Genomic DNA, 16,827 nt, shown 5'->3' on the forward strand with positions numbered 1-16,827 from the left:
CCACGGCTGCAACAATAACACTGGCTCCCAATCAAGCAGAGGGCCAGGTTCAAGGGCCTATGTATTGCACACAAAGCCCTGTATTGGACGGCACCGGAATATATAAAGGACCGCTTGAAGAGATACGTACCGAGTCGATGCCTCAGATTGACCAAAGCAAGCCTGCTGTCATGCCCACGGTTTGACAAAACCACCATGGGTGGACGAGCCTTCTCAGTCTTGATTCCCCAGCTGTGGAACAAGCTGCCAGAGAGTTTGCGCAGGGAAGCCACTCTCCTTCTATTTAGGAAAAAGCTAAAGACTTTTCTGTTCACACAGGCTTTTAGTTAAGATAAGTTCTGACTGAGTAGGCATGGGGAGAGGTAACTCCTGGTATTGTTCTGTACTCCCTCACAAGCGCTAAGAGACGGTTGGTGATTTTGCCCTATACAAATGGCAGTAATAATATAACAAGGGCACTCTTAATGATCACACCGGAGCACCACGCCAGAGGCACTGCAGGGGCACTCATTATGATCACACCAAAGCACCACGCAGGAGGCATCCAGGGGCACTCTTGATGATCACACCAAGAACCACAATAGACTGAGGTATCACAGGGACACATTTTATGATCACACTAGAGCATCAGATCTAAGGCCCCCGGGGCACTCTTCATGATCACATCAGAGCACCACACCAGAAGCACCCAGGGGCATTCTTTATGGTCACACCAGAGCACTACGTGTGAGGCCCCACAGGGGCACTCTCCAGAATCACACCAGAGCACCACGCATGAGGCACCACAGGAGAACTCTTTATTATAACACCAGAGCATCACACGTGAGGCACCACAGAGGCACTCATTATGGTCACACCAGAGCACCACACGTGAGGCACCACAGGGGCACTCATTATGGTCACACCAGAGCACCACTCCTGAGGCACCACAGGGGCACTCATTATGGTCACACCAGAGCACCACTCCTGAGGCACCACAGGGGCACTCATTATGGTCACACCAGAGCACCACACGTGAGGCACCACAGAGGCACTCATTATGGTCACACCAGAGCACCACACGTGAGGCACCACAGGGACACTCATTATGGTCACACCAGAGCACCACGCCTGAGGCACCACAGGGGCACTCATTATGGTCACACCAGAGCACCACATGTGAGGCACCACAGGGATACTCATTATGGTCACACCAGAGCACCACGCCTGAGGCGCCCAGTGTCACCCTTAATGATCACACTAGAGCTCCAGATCTGAGGCACAGAGTGGGCACTCTTTCTGATCACACCAGAGCACTATGCCAGACCGAGGCACAGTGGGGACGCTAGTCGTGATCACACTGAACCACCAGGGACACATAAAGGTAACTTGGCCTCCAGGTATTGATAGGCTGCAGGACTCACTTTGGACACACTTGTTACTGCCACAACCACTCACTAAAATGGAAATGAGATCTTCTTGAGTGAGTTGTGAGTTAGTTGGTTGAAAAACTCATCTAGTTTATTCTGCTCAACTCTTTGAGCATAATTATATATTTGTTTAGAGTGTTTGAAAAAGAGCATATTCATTTGCTCTCAAGCTGAAAAACAAATACCGGATCTCTGACATTTTAAAATGCTAATAGTGCTTTTAATTTTATTCCCAGCAGTCTGCCAGGGCATGAATCTACCTGCATAATTACTCTCCCTAAACAAGCTCTGAAGGTATGTTGAGTTTGTTGCACAACTCTGAGCATAATAGTGCTCAAGAAAGCTATTTAAGTTTGCTTCATATCATGTACCAAAAATGTACAATAGGCTCTCCTGATCTGTGTTTCAACCTCTTTTTATTTTTTCTGCTTCAATATTCTTTATGTAAACAATATCTTTTGTGATTAGAAGTGCTCGTATGGATGCTTTAGAAGCATCCCACACCCAGGGGCCGTATTACACTATGCAGTGCATTTTTCTTGTTTGTGTCGGGCGCACATTTCAAAAGGTGCTCACTGTGCAACCAAGGAGAGTGTCCCTTATTATATTGAATGCGCTGCCCCAGGGCAGCTGCGACATTGTGGTGTCGTGGGGCAGGGCATCCAAGTGAAAAACGCAGTTGCTCTGAAGTACCCGCTCCATGTTTCACTGAGCGTGCGGCAACCCACCTGCACTTTTAAGAGGGGTGAGAGATCCCCTTGTAGGCGGGTGCAGAGTGACTGCACCCACATGCGAGGCGATGTCTAGGACACCCCTTCAGAGGGCTGCTATCAGGTGGCGCACTGTCAGTGCACCTCCTGACAGCTTTTTTGCCTCTGCACCCATGTCTATAATATATAATACGGCACAGCACAGAGGTAAGGGGATTCCCTTATTTGCATGGGGACATGCCCCCATGCAGATGAGGGTCACCCTAAGAAGATAGCGCTGGCTATATGTGCACCAGCACTATCAGTATTACAGATGGGGCTGTCCAAGTGTCTGCAGCCGCTTCTGTAATATCAAAGTGCCCCAGGGGCCACACCAAGCGCGCACAAACACCTATTGCGCCCCCGGGGCACTTTGTATAATACAGCCCCATATCTTCTGTAGCAGTGCCCTGATTCCTAAGAAACAATGCAGGGATCTCTACTTTTAACTCTTCCACCTAGATTTCACTTTCTAAATATATTTTACTAAAGGGCCATCTGCTGTGGGTAAGAGATCTTCTAAAACCAGTTATCTGAAGCTCAAGAGCTGAATGATCAGAGAGCTCATTTGGGAACACTAACAGAAACTGAAACGTAACTATGGGAATAATCAGAAAAAAATGAATACGGGTAGCAGATCTGAATCTTATTGAAACACAACTGAAATGTTGCTCAGTTGGACAAGCCACTCTGCATGGATCCACCAGTGTTAGATCCTTGTGATTCTTGCCCCTAGCCCTTACTGTTTTGACTTCGGCTGCTTCCTATTCTATATTGTGGAAGCTTGGCTGGGGAGTTGAAATCCCCTCTGACAATTCTTCCCAAAATGGGATAAGTGATTGAAAAAGTGTAATAAATGGTTCTGGGTTATCTTCATTCGTGAGCACAAATGCTGAGTAAGGTCACCGGGATAGATGCCGATGTGCAATTCAACCAACGTCCGCGGCCTTCCTTGTTATGCTGCTAAGTAGGTTTTCTTGGCAATAGAAATCGCAATACCCCTATGGGCTACCCCTATATGAAGAAAAGCACTTAAAACCTGCCCATGCCTTGAACAGCCTAAAATATAGGTAATTTAGTAGAAGAAACATGGGTTTCATGGAGCACAAAGTCCTGTCTTTGTTGGCCTCTACCATCTTATTCTTTTTCAGGCCATTAGCGTTGAAAGAAAAGATCTTCAATTTATCTGACAATCAATAAATTGTTCTTTTGGCCTCAATCAGTAACCTGATATAGTTCACTCCCTTGCTCAAACCCTTTGCACCCATGTCCTCATCGGTTATACCACCATCCACCTTTCAGCATAGATCTTAAAAGCAAATACTCTGAAAATTGAATTCATTATAAATCATAAAGTCTAACATGCACTACATTAAATCTTATTATACCGTCCATCTTAAAATATGATTTAAATAATATATAAACAGGCATAGAAAATAGGTACAGTGAATAGATAAAGTGCATATAAAAAACGACCCCTGTACTTGACTAAGTAAAATAACTGCGCAAAGTGCGGCAATATCATAGCCAATTAAGTGCAGAGCAATTTTTCATGGACTTCACACCCTTCGCATGCTCCGCAGAATCTTCAGATGGATCCCAATGAACACCAGGAAGACAGTCACGCAAGCCCTCGTCACCAGCCGCCTCGACAACGGCAGGGCTCTCTATGATGGAATTTCCACCCAGCTGCTCAAAAGACTCCAGACCATACAGAACAGCACAGCTCCCCAAATGGACCCACATCACCCCCCACCTCAGAAACCTCCACTGGCTCGCCATCCAGAAGAGATGCCAGTTCAAGATCCTCACGCACGCATACAGAGCTCTACACAACCAAGGACCACCCTACATCAACCATCGACTGAACTTCCACCAGCAAGATATCTGCGCTCTGCCTCACTCACCCTCACACCCCCCACATTCATCGCAGCCGCAGCGGGGGCCGCTGCTTCTCCTACATTGCTGCCAAGACCTGGAACGACCTTCCCCTCCACCTCCAAACGGTACCCTCCCCGGTGGACTTCAAAAACAAACTCAAGACCTGGCTTTTTGATGAACACATGGTACCGTCAGCACCCAGATACCCCTAAGGGTGACAGTGATGCGCTATAAAAATGCTGATTGATTGATGTATATACATCATAAATACTGGGCATCCATAAGACGATTAATTGACACTTTAACATTTTGTACCTGATTTTATGCTGCAACATAAAACGACCCCATAACTCCTGTGCTTTAGCAGACGACCTGCCTATCAACCCACTCTCGGCTCCTCCTCCCACCCAAATAATTATGGTACCATGCATAGATACCATCCTCCCTGTCCCTGCTGATCCTAGCCCTCGCCCCAATGTTAGTACTAATGCATCAGCTCAATCTAAATCATCGCCCAATCCAATCGACATCATTATTTTCAGCGAACACATCATCCAGCTGAGCAAAAAACGTGAACCTTGAGTCATTTAGAATTTTTTTACTAGAAACACGCGTGTCTGACATTAGAGAACATTTGATACTGTCCCATGAATAACACCTTTAACTTAGATAACTGGGCTGTGGAAGCCTGACAACCTATTGCTTGAAACTGGGGTGTCATAGTTTTAAATTCCTTGCGTCTTTGAGATGTTTGCACTGCCATACCTGAATAAATGCGAAATGAAAACTCATTCTGTGTATCAAAAGCATTTTCTTTGATGGCATTCTTCAATATCAACTGTTTAACTCTATAATCGTAAAAGCTTACTAAAATGTTCACGGATATTTAGCATTGTTTGGATTTTGCAATGAAACCCTAGGAGCACCGATTAGTGCGTCTTTTTTTAAACATCTTTTTATTAACGACAATATAGCAATGAATAAAACTTTTCACTGTCTCATACATAATGTGTGGCGTTGATAAACATACTTACTCATCGCACTTATCTAGTCTCCGCAGTAATAACATGGGCGCCATCTTGATGTCTTGGCTCTCCATCATCCATGGCTATATTTCAAAGGGTGCCCCATCTCTGCTAGATTTTTTCCCTTTTTTCGGGTCAGCCCATACTCCTATATATGTCTTTTTCAGCCAGCATGCACCAATCCATATCTTTTTTCCAGGTTCGACATCCGTTATGACCCCGATCCCCATTACACTCAGGCCCATGACTGTCCATCTTTTCTGGTATCTTGGGTCCTCAGTGTCTCCCCACACATTTAAGATGTATGGTTTTACCTCATTATTCAAGCCTGTCCCCTCGTGTGTTTCATGTACTCCGTACGTTTTGCCCAGAATGTCTTGACCACTGGCCGGCCCACAGGACATGAAAGAATGTGCCTTCCTGGCCGCATCCCACTAGCACAGGCTGGATAGGGCCCTCCCCATTTTTGTCAAAATCATCTAGAATAGCAGGAGCACCGCAGTATCCGGAGCTGAGACAGAGTATTAAATCTTGGTTATATTCAGAGAGCGTTTGTTCATTATTAATGCCGCAACAAAAAATATTGAACCAACAATATCCTCCTTTCGCTCAGGAACTCCCTTGATTCTCAAATTGGAGCGTGTTGAATGATTTTCCATGTGCTCTTGTATTTTTTTTTTACAACAGTACAAGCTCCCTCTCAAATTGTTCCATTCACTCTAGGGTTATATGTAGTTTATCTTCACAATCTGACCCACATTGTCCCATCTCCATGTTGTTGCATAACTGAGAGATTCGGTCTTCTATTTTATCCAAACATCTTTTAACCTCTATGATTTGCTGTATCAATCTGATATTGCCTTAGGGATCTAATTACACTACAATTTCCTCTGGTAATGATGAAATACCCTCTGGTATCCTATGATTTCTGCAGCTGTGGTACTCTCAGATAACACCATCTGGGGAGATGTCAAATTCATTATTTGCTGTTTCTGTTCTTCTACCACACTTGGAATTTACTGTGATATCCGTGACATCTTTTAACCCTATTCTTCTGAAACCAAATATAATTCCAAAAAGTCTGTAAATAACTCCCCGCAATCCATCAGCGTCTTGGACGTCATTTTATGCTTTAGGCTGAAAAAGAGAAAATATGTCTCAACAGCTTCCTCTCGACAGTTGGAAGAGTAGGTGCAATGACCACTGTTATCTCGATTTGGTTCTCTGAGGGAACAATAAGGATGCCTGCGTCTAGCACGTCGAGTACTCCTAATGGTGTTGCAGTGCCAAATGATCTGTATTTAACAAAATAACAGAATAATGGGGTTGACCCAGACAAGTCACTAGGACCTGGGTGAAACTCGGTACAAAAAAGGGAGCTGGTCCCAGTGGAAACACAATATTATGTAGATATCAACATCACCTGATCAATCAATTACAAACAATATTTATACATATTGAAAATATTTAATCAAGTTGAACATATATTTCATCATGTTCAAAACACAGCACATTTATCAAAAACATTTTTTTGTGCATAGGTGCCCCAGAGGGGGAGAAGGGAGGAATCGGTGCATTAATGTGCAGAAGTGAGGGTGAGTGATGGAGGCAGGGCAGTAAACAGTGTGTACATCCAAAAACACAAAAGGCCTATCCAGCCTTAACCAAGGCTAAATTATTTACAGAAACAGAATGTCAGAAAGGACACGGTGAATCTATCACTGTTGACCACATTCAATACAAAAAACATAGAGCTGTCGACGTTTCGACCCAGGGTTAGTGTAGGAAATTCTTCTCCTTACAAACCGGTCTTCATCAGGACCATGGGGGGGCACCCTTTGTCCACCTAGGAATGTGGTGGAAAGAACAAAACCGGGCCCGGAGGCTCCAGGGTCAGAGAGGGACGGACTTGTGGTGAAAGTTGTCAATGTATTCGGCTTATTCCTTTGATTAAGTTAGAAGAGGCATGAATAAATCAAGGTGCTCCATCCGTCTAATAAAATTACTCCACGCTGCTTTGACATCCGTCCACTAGCTATTCAGCTAAAAAGTCAACAGCTCTATGTTTTTGTATGTGGACAACAGTGATAGATTCACTGTGTCCTTTCTGACATTCTCTTTCTGTAAATAATTTAGCCTTGGTTAAGGCTGGATAGGCCTTTTATGTTTTTGGGTGTACACACTGTTCACTGCCCTCCCTCTATCACTCCATCACTCACCCTCACTTCTGCACATTGATACACCAATTCCTCCCTTCTCCCACTTCTAGTTTTTTTCCTCCAAGGAGCTCCTTATCGTTGCAGTCACTAGTCCTTGATGTTTCTGGGGTTTCTGGACACAAGAGTGAAAATGGCGAAAGATATGGGATCTTTGCGTCCTCCGGTGTTAGCATGATGTAACCTGGGAAATTTGAACGTGCAATAAGTTTAATTAAGAGAGGCCCATGTAATTGCGACAAGCTGCTTTGCATATTGCACGTTATAATGTTTTACTTGAGCAAAACGAATTGCATGCTGCTGGTTAATTTGGCATTCTTTCTTTTTAATGTGTTCTTTTTAATGTGTTTTTCATATGTGTGGGATTTTGGGCTGTCGACCTATTGAGTTTTTCTGTTGGGAAATTTAAAATGTTTATATTGCTACTAGCTGAAGCCATGTGTTGGTTAAATTGATTCGAATGTGTGCTGCGCGCTACTGACTTTATGACACTGGTGCCGATTTATATTAATAAATTGGGTAATGTGCAATATTTATGTAAGAATTTATTTCTTGGAAATAAAGTATTTTGCCTTGAACCTAGTATGTAAATACGCCTAGCTTTGCAACCACCCTATATATAGAGCTAGCAATCACAAGACTATTTTAATTGGAATATTTTTGATTCTTCTGAATAATTGGCTGTGTTTTATTGGTGTGCCAGATACTTCCCAGAAGCTTGCATCAGCCAGAATTTGAGGTGTGATGCAGATGCTGAGATATATTATGTAATATTGTGAAATTGTTGGTCTGTAACACTGGCACTTCTTATGGGTGTCTATTTTGGGAACACATGTGAACAGGTCTGACATGCTGCAAGAGATGAACTCCAACCTGGTGCTAATGCCTGGCCAGGAACCTGAGCTCACACAGACTTAAAGCCAACTTCATATGAATGTTAATTCTCCTTAGTTTCTCTCCGGAAATGAACTTTGGGCCTTATTTAGAGCTTGGAGAACAGGATACTCCTTAAAAACATGACAGATATCCCGCCAGCCGTAGAACAACTGTCATAGGCTATAATGCACATGTAATATGCCGGAAAGAATAGGGGGCATGTTTGTGACAGAGTATCCCAACTACCAATCTATAAATAAGGCCTAATGTCCTGTGAAAATGTAAACACCTGCCTGACAGGATCAGGACCTGCAGAACTTACACCTGGAGATGAAAATTACTAGCATAGATTATCTGCAGTGATAGGCTCAGAGGTAGGGACAGACATATGGCTGTCATCAGAGGGAGGGCAGAACCTCTCCCGCCTTACTACCCTCCACAACTTTGTTGCTATCCAAAAACCTTTCCAATGTTCTCTACTGATTATGCAACTACAGTTTGGGCCAGATTCACAGAGCACTTGGTGAAAAAGGAAAATATGGCTTCTATAGGATTACTCTTAGTTGAGTCCTCCATCTTGTAGTTTTTTGGGATATACAAAGAATACTAGGAGCACGTCTGTAAATCTGCGCAGGGGCCCATCAAAACTCAGTCAGAATTTCCTCCAGCTGGAAAATTCTGCATGAGTGAAAAATGCCACAGATTATGGTTCCTTGGATTTAAGCAAATACAATTTTTTGGCCACTATGTAGAACTTATAAGTACAAAATCTTCTGTGAATCCAGTCTCAAGTCAGGGATGTAGATATCAATAGTGCGCAGTGAGACCAGGGCCTAGGGATGTATGGGGCCCATTGTGGCCCAATTATGGATTCTTTTGCTAGCATTAGGACCCCTGGCACCCTTGCTTCTCAGCGGACTTGAGAGCAAAAAGGGCTGAAGTAATTATGCAAATAGGCTGTAAAAACACAAGAGAAACCCTCCCACATATTATGAGGGTATACAGAAGAGATTTATCAAAATGGAAAAATATTTTCCTGGGAAAATAGGAAGAATAAAAAACAAATATGTGCTAATGCACTTCTGCACTATACTTACACCACCGAATTGTCACTGTGAGTAAGAAGCTGCCAGTGAGTGTAAAACACTAGGAAAGTCCATTGAAATGTATGATTTGTTTAGTGTCTTTGTCTACTCTTCGGGGATGTTTCTGAATTCCCTAAAAGTTAGAAATCCACACAACATAAGCAAGGCGTGTAGATTCCCAACTTTTAAATCATTATTTGTGATTCGTTCCCACTGTGCTTGCAAACAGGATATCGAAGCAGATAAATAAAAGACAGAAGTGAAAGCCCTGAAATGCAAGGCTCGGCACCCAGTGTCAGAGGGGAAGAGTAACCGAGAGCCCCCCGCCATGTTTTGCTGTTTGTCCACTGCATTTTGTTTTTCAACATGCCATCAGCGAAGAAGTGTACTGAGCAGGACAGGACTGTACGTTAAAGTGAGATTTGTGCATTTCATCCCATAACTAGCAAATTAAACAGTTAGTTATATTCACTTGGAAAAACAGTTAAGTCACTTGTGGTAAAACAATTACAAGTAAACTACAGTCCATAACAATGCCAACCATAACTCTCACACCAAAGGTAATGCTCATGGAAGTCATCTTGAATGTATTTTTTTTATTGATATGAGTATGCATTGCTATTTTAGGCCATTGTGCACATCTTTGAAAAAAGGTCTGATTGTGCTTCAAAATCATACTATCAAAACTTTTAAAATAAAATGAACTGTTTCTGTTCATGGCTGTAGAGAAAAACTGTAGTTTGCATAAATACCTGGGAGTCCAAACAATTGACAACAATTTTACTAACCATAAGAGAGAATGCCATACCCTGCGTTCAATATATTTATGTTTTGTAGATGTTTCTATTCATTTCCAGGCCATGGCAAAAAACATCATTGATAAATATTTGTATAATGTGACCAGCTTGTTCTGTCAACTCTTGTGTGGGAAAATAACTTCCAATTCAAACTGAGTCACCTAGAGCTTAGCATATGATGGGGCCATGCAGGAGCCCATTGCATTCCCCAATGCTTGTAAATGTAAAATATCCATCTCATTCAACATAATTCTGATTAGATGTAAACTGAAGCAAATGCTATTGAAAAACATGTTTACTCCCATCAGGCCCTCATCCAAAATGTATCTAGACAGCTTCCAAGCCCTCCGTGAAGGAAATGCCCACATACAATGAGTTTACGTCTAATGTACATAAAACATTATTGTTAAAGATTGCTAAGGTTTCTCAAGTCACCAGTGTTTTGACTGTATGATGGGCTCTTAATAAGTAGTTGTTGCAAAAAAGGCAATGTATCGATATTGACCAACTAGTTAATACAAGAAACCTTTACATGAAATGATTGGTTACCTTGGTGGACACCAGACATTTTTATGCCGTTTCAGAAACATGTAAGTGATTAGAGCACTATGATATTCCTGTGTTAAGTAATAATTTGTGTTTTGTAATTCCATCCCCATACTGCAATAATTTGTCAACATTTCTATGAATTCTCTTATTTGGTTATTCTGTGGCAGGGGTCTTTATTTTCTACATGCATTTTCACCAACTATACATAAAAAAGGGGCAACAGCACAATCCCTGGCACACGCTAAACAGTATATATAACACGTAGGTATTAAAGTAAGAGTAATCTTGATCTGTAGCTCGATCAAATAACACAAATTGTATATTCTTCACGTGCTCTTGGTCGAGCTATGTATCAAGATTACTCTTACTTTATTGCCAACGTGCTATATACACTGTTTTGCGTGTGCAAGGGATTGTGCTATTGTTTTGCCACAATTAAGGAAGAAGGGTGGTACGCCCTACCCATTTTTACACCGCTCACACAATACAGACACGAGTACACTATCAGCGTACTGCCTAGGAGCACCATTACCTACGTCACCACCTACCTTGCAGCGATAAAAAAGGGGCATTGGTGATCACTGTTGCTCCTCCTTTATCCATCATATTTATGGTAATTTGTTTATGCTTTTTATAGCCTGTAAAATGTTTTTATTTGTTTGGGTAAATTCAGAGTTCTTTGTTCCCTGCTGAAATCCACCATTTTCATTCCATAGCTCATCATGTGTTCAAATAAATCCAACGCTTTATTAGTAGTTGGTGCAATAGAGAGACAGGACTTGGGCGGTGGCATTTTTATGGTTCTGAACAGAATGTGATGTTGGTGTGGAAGGAGGCAGAGTACGATTGGTAGCAGGTGGGCGTGGCTCGGACAAGGTGCAAGGTGAGGGCGTGGAGGTAAAATATGAAGCTTGCAAGTAGCTCAGCCGTTTGGGATTTTCCCTGTGATGCAACTGTACTTTTGAGTCCATGGTGACAGATGGAGGGTGTGGGTGTTATAGCGTTTGTGGTGAGGTAACACACATTCACACATTGAAGGCTTTGTGGACAGAGCTAAATGGCTAGGTGAGGGACTGGCTTTTTTGAATAACTGGAGGGAACAGTTGTGTGAATGTTTTTTTTATAAAACTTTATCATTCTGGAATATGATGGGTGTCCGTCAATCTAAAAAAAAAAAACCACATCTATTATTGACAAGAATGCTTTTTGGTCCCAAAAAGTCACACATTACCATAGCATTCCCTGGCACTGAAGAGCACAACTTTGTGGGTGGATGTGCTCATTGTGAAAGGGAGGCATGCCGTAACTCATGGTTTCAACAATGGCTGAAGTGGGCTGACACATTTTCCCTTGATGCGTGCTTGAATGGGCTGGATCAAACTTTGAATGACACAACCACAGACTAATGGATGAGAAATGGCAAAAACCCCTAAAAGTAACTATGTCATACACATGATTTTAGTGAAATCAAAAGGCCTTGGCTGACACAGACCTACCAAAGCCAATTATTTTGCCATTGGCTGCCAGCCTTTTGTCTTTAGGAAGGACGGAAGTAAGGAAAATGAGGACAGGTGGAAAGAAAGAAGGAAAGGTGGAAAGAAAGAAGGAATGACAGCAGGAAAGAAAGCAAGTAAGGAAACAAAGATGGAAAGAAAGATAGGAAAAAGCAGGGAAGGAAAGAAAGAAAGAAAGAAAGAAAGAAAGAAAGACAGAAAGAAAGAAAGAAGAAAGAAAGAAGGCACAAGAGAAAGAAAGTAAGAAAGAAGGAAAGAAACAAAGAAAAAGAAAGAAAGAAGAATGAAATAAAATGAAAAAAAGTGTTACACATGTTACAAATTTAACATGATAAAGGATGATTTTCTTCCTCGGCAAAGTTCATTAAAGAACCATTGGTGAATTGAATTCACCAATGGTTCTGAATGCTTATGAATTCACATGTATACTATTGAAGCTTTCAGTTTGAATGAAGCTTTCAGTTTGTGTACTGCACGAATAGTAAGTAAAAAAAATGGTTAACTTCTTATGTGCCCTATCACCGGTGCGCAGGTTCGCCATCGGCCGACACTGGGAAGGGATCCTCCCGTGCTCACACCGGAGAATTACATTTTTTTATTGAAAGGATTGAAAGGCCTGGGGCGATGTGGAATCGCTTCCACCCCCTCCCGCCCATTTGTGACGTCAGCGCACCAGTTTCCCACCGATGGAGAAGACGACCAGTAAGGTCTTGCTCCACCGCCCAGTGTGGTTTTGGGGGGGCGTGATTCTTTCCCAGGTTGCAGGGAGGCATCGTTGGAAAGGGGAGAGTCTTCCTGCCATGTTTTCCTGGCTGTGGATGACGGGGCAGCCGGCTCTCATCAGGACAAAAGTCGTCTGACTGAAGTTCCCTAGAAACAGTGGAATCTTGGGACCTTCAATAAGGCATCCTGCAAGCAATATGTGCAATAATACTTCGAGTCAGAGTCTAGAATATGTCTGGCCACTCGGTTAGTTGGACAGTTCCGATGGGGTAAACAAATTAAGAAGAAGTACACCTTTGTATTGTATGGAGAAGGAGGTCACACCTTCACATACAGGAATACTCCTAGACAAAGCCAACAATGCAAAATAAGCCTCTCGGTTCCTTAGATGGTCCCGTAGAGGTAAATGGATTACTCTGGAAAAGCACACCTTTGCATTGTGTCACACAACCAGCATGATTTCAGATCATGCAGTGGCTTAACACAGTCCAACATATGGGTATGTATACAATATACAGGAGTAGTCTGGACTCTGATGAGGACAGAGACATGAACAGTTAAAAAAAAAGCTTAGACCAGGTGTGCTATCACCGGAATATTGCATAGGTAGAAGGAAGATAGTAAAGGTAGTACAGATACATACACCATCATTTCATTTTCATCTACAAATTCAAACCTATTGGGGCCACACTCGTCCCGATACTGAATTACTTCCTCACTCAACTTAGCAGATGGCTCCAAACCATACAGAATGCAGTAGGTAGCCTCCTCCCTCAACATCCCAGCACGCGGTCACCTGGCATCTGACACAGCTTCACTGACTCCCCATCCACGGCTCTTTTCAAACTCCTGAAGCACACATTCAAAGTCTTACACAGCACTGGTCCAGCAAATCTCAATACTGCCTTAGATTTCAGAAACTGTCCAGACACCTTTGCTCAGCATAGGCAGCAACAGAACAGGGAGAATAGACTTCTCCTTATTGGTTCCAAAGGGGTGGAATGACCTGCCTCTACACATATGCACGGTCTCTAACATTTGTGCATTCTTCACAAAGCTGAACCCTTGGCTCTTTGACTAGGTTCTGCATGGATCTAGCCTAACTGCTCTTGTATAAGCGACAGGATACCCTCTCGGGTGATGGTGCATTGTACAAGAAATCATAACATTACAAAGAACTCAGCAACCAACCCTACATGTATAGGTAAAATGTATGTCCTCCTTGCCATGTTCATGCTCTGTCGGAATATAGTATATGTTCAATTGTTCATCCTCCATAAGAACTTAATATATGTTCAGTTTACTGTATGACATGTGCATTACCATGGATGTGACATATGCAATGCTCTCACTGACTACCCTGTGTGTCAAGAACTACCGTCCTTCACAGTTTATGGTGTTCTCTTTAAGAAACTTAGGCAGTATTCCCCAGCATGTTTGCCTTAGTTCCAAAGGTAGATATGCTCACTCACTCTGAGTAATGGCGCTTCAGAGGCGTACTCGGACACCTCCAACTTGCATCCACAAACTGGAATGAGTAGGATTTACCACAGTGTGTGCGCTGAAGACGCATGTAAGACACGTCTTCCTGAGGCTCAAGTGGCTGTCATTGGTGCCATTACTAAAGGAGGCATGCGTTCGGTAGTGTTCACATTGGAGGCAGTTACACGGCTCCCCTGGGCTCTCACGTGCCCCCTGGGCTCTCCCGTGCAGCTGCAGGTACGCTGCCACGGGATACTTCCTGGTGTGGACGCCCTGCCCTGGGACACGCAGGCCACGCCCACCACCTGTCAGGCCACACCCCTTCCTCCACCCCTACTTAATATGTGCTTCCACCGGAAGCGCAGCGGACGAGCGCAGCGGGAGCGCCGTCTGCGCGCCGAAGGCGCGCATAAAGCAAGCCCGTCTGCGCCCGTCCGCGACCAGACCGCGGCCAGGGCCAGTTACGCTGCCGGTAATGGAACACAAGGTGGAGGGATAGTGTGGTCAGGTGAGGACTTAAGGGCTCTTGATCCCCCATCTGACTGTTGCTCTCATACTACAGATCCTCAGACTTTCAACCCCCCTCAGATCTGTGGCAATTGTGGGATAGTTTTTGGCATTGAAGACTCTGTGAGGCTCCCCAATCCCAAACCTCCAACTCAGTTAGGCCTTAGAGCTGGCCTACTGAACTGCAGATCCCTAGCCAAACATGCAGACGATGTTTGGTTATTACTAGAAGAGCAGGAGTGGGATGTCCTGTTTTTAACAGAAACTTGGATCAAGGAGGACAACTTGACCTCTATTGCACTAGCAGTCCCTCTGGGATTTAAAATATGTCTCGCCAACCGCCCTGGCGCAAAAAGAGGCGGAGGTGTAGCTATTATCTTTAAAGAGCAGCTAATATTAACATCTTCGGCTCCCACTACTATTCAGGGAATTGAAGGCCTTCACTTCTGCTTTCAGGTTAGCCCTCAGCTATCGCTTGCAGGATTGGTGATCTATCGCCCTCCGGGCGGCGTAGACCCCAACTTACTCACCCTACTAGACACGATTGTTCAGAGCTCTCTCCTCCACCCCCAATTCATTGTGGTAGGAGACTTCAACATCCACATGGATAAACCCGACTGTGCCGTGGCAGAGCTGCTCAGAGCAACGTTAAATACTGCCAGTCTTAGACTGATCAATGAGGGCCCTACACATACAGGGGGCCACACGATCGATCTCATTTTCTCTAATATCAAGGATGTGCTGCCTGAGGCACCACTCCCTCTGACATGGTCAGACCACTCATTGGTCCCATTTAAACTGAACATGGTATATGACATTCCAGCTTCAAGTAAATGTTATTTCCTGAAGAGACAATGGAAAAGGCTGACCACCGATACTATGGGCCCTGTCTTGGCACAAACTACCCCATCTTTGACCGACAATGCCAATATAGATGCACAGCTCCTCAATGAGTGGGTCAGAAAGATGGTCTCTTCCATTGCTCCGGCCTCACGAGCATTATCAAAGAGAGACTCCCCCTCAGCTCCCTGGTTTTCGCAGGACCTGAGGAAAAGAGAAAGCAGCCTGCAAAAAGCTGGAAAGACTATGGAGAGCAAAATACGGCCTGGAAGAAAGAACTATATATAAGGAAGCTTCCAAAAAACTACGAAAAGCAATTAGAAAAAGTAAAAAACAATTTTATGCGGACGCTATTCTACAGGCAGAACAGTCAAGCAAACAGATTTTCAAGGTGGTACAGTCGTTTTTTAAACCCAAGTGCATTGAGAGGGAGGTTTCGCCGACATCTACTCTATGCGAGCACATCTCTGAGTTCTTTGACCAAAAGATCAAAAAGGTGTATGAATCTTTTAGACCAGAAATAAAAACGTTGAAACAGGACCTCGCGATTAAAGACGAGCCAGGTGAGACCTTCACCCAGTTCATGAATATTTCCCTGAGTGAGGTAAGACAAGAACTTATCCGATGCAAATCCGGCTCCCCAGACGACCCGTGCCCAGCTAAATTATGGAGCTCTCTAGCTGAGTTTGTAGCCCCCACACTACAACACATTTGGAACTCATCCATCGCTTCGGGTATATTCCCGGACGTCTGGAAACATGCTACTCTCCTCCCACTAAAGAAAAAACCTAATGGGGATCCAGAAGACCTTAGTAATCTCCGCCCAATATCACTGTTAGCCGCCCCGGGAAAAATGTTGGAGAAAGTCATACAGCGCCAACTGAGCAAATTTATAGAAGTAAATAAGGTACTACATGAGACACAGTCAGGCTTCCGACCCGGCTTTAGTACGGAAACAGCGCTTATTGAGGTAGCCGAGTCAGTAAGGTGGTCGATGGATGCAGGTAACTCAGCAATGCTGGTACTCCTGGATCTGTCGGCCGCCTTCAACACGGTGGACCATGCCAGACTACTCAGCCGCCTGGCCTAGATAGGTATCCAGGATAAGGCACTGGGATGGATACACTCCTATCTGTCCCAGAGAACTCAAAAGGTGGCACTAGGGACGGTCTCT

Source organism: Triturus cristatus, chromosome 8, assembly GCF_964204655.1.
Source record: "Triturus cristatus chromosome 8, aTriCri1.1, whole genome shotgun sequence".
Taxonomy (NCBI): domain Eukaryota; kingdom Metazoa; phylum Chordata; class Amphibia; order Caudata; family Salamandridae; genus Triturus; species Triturus cristatus.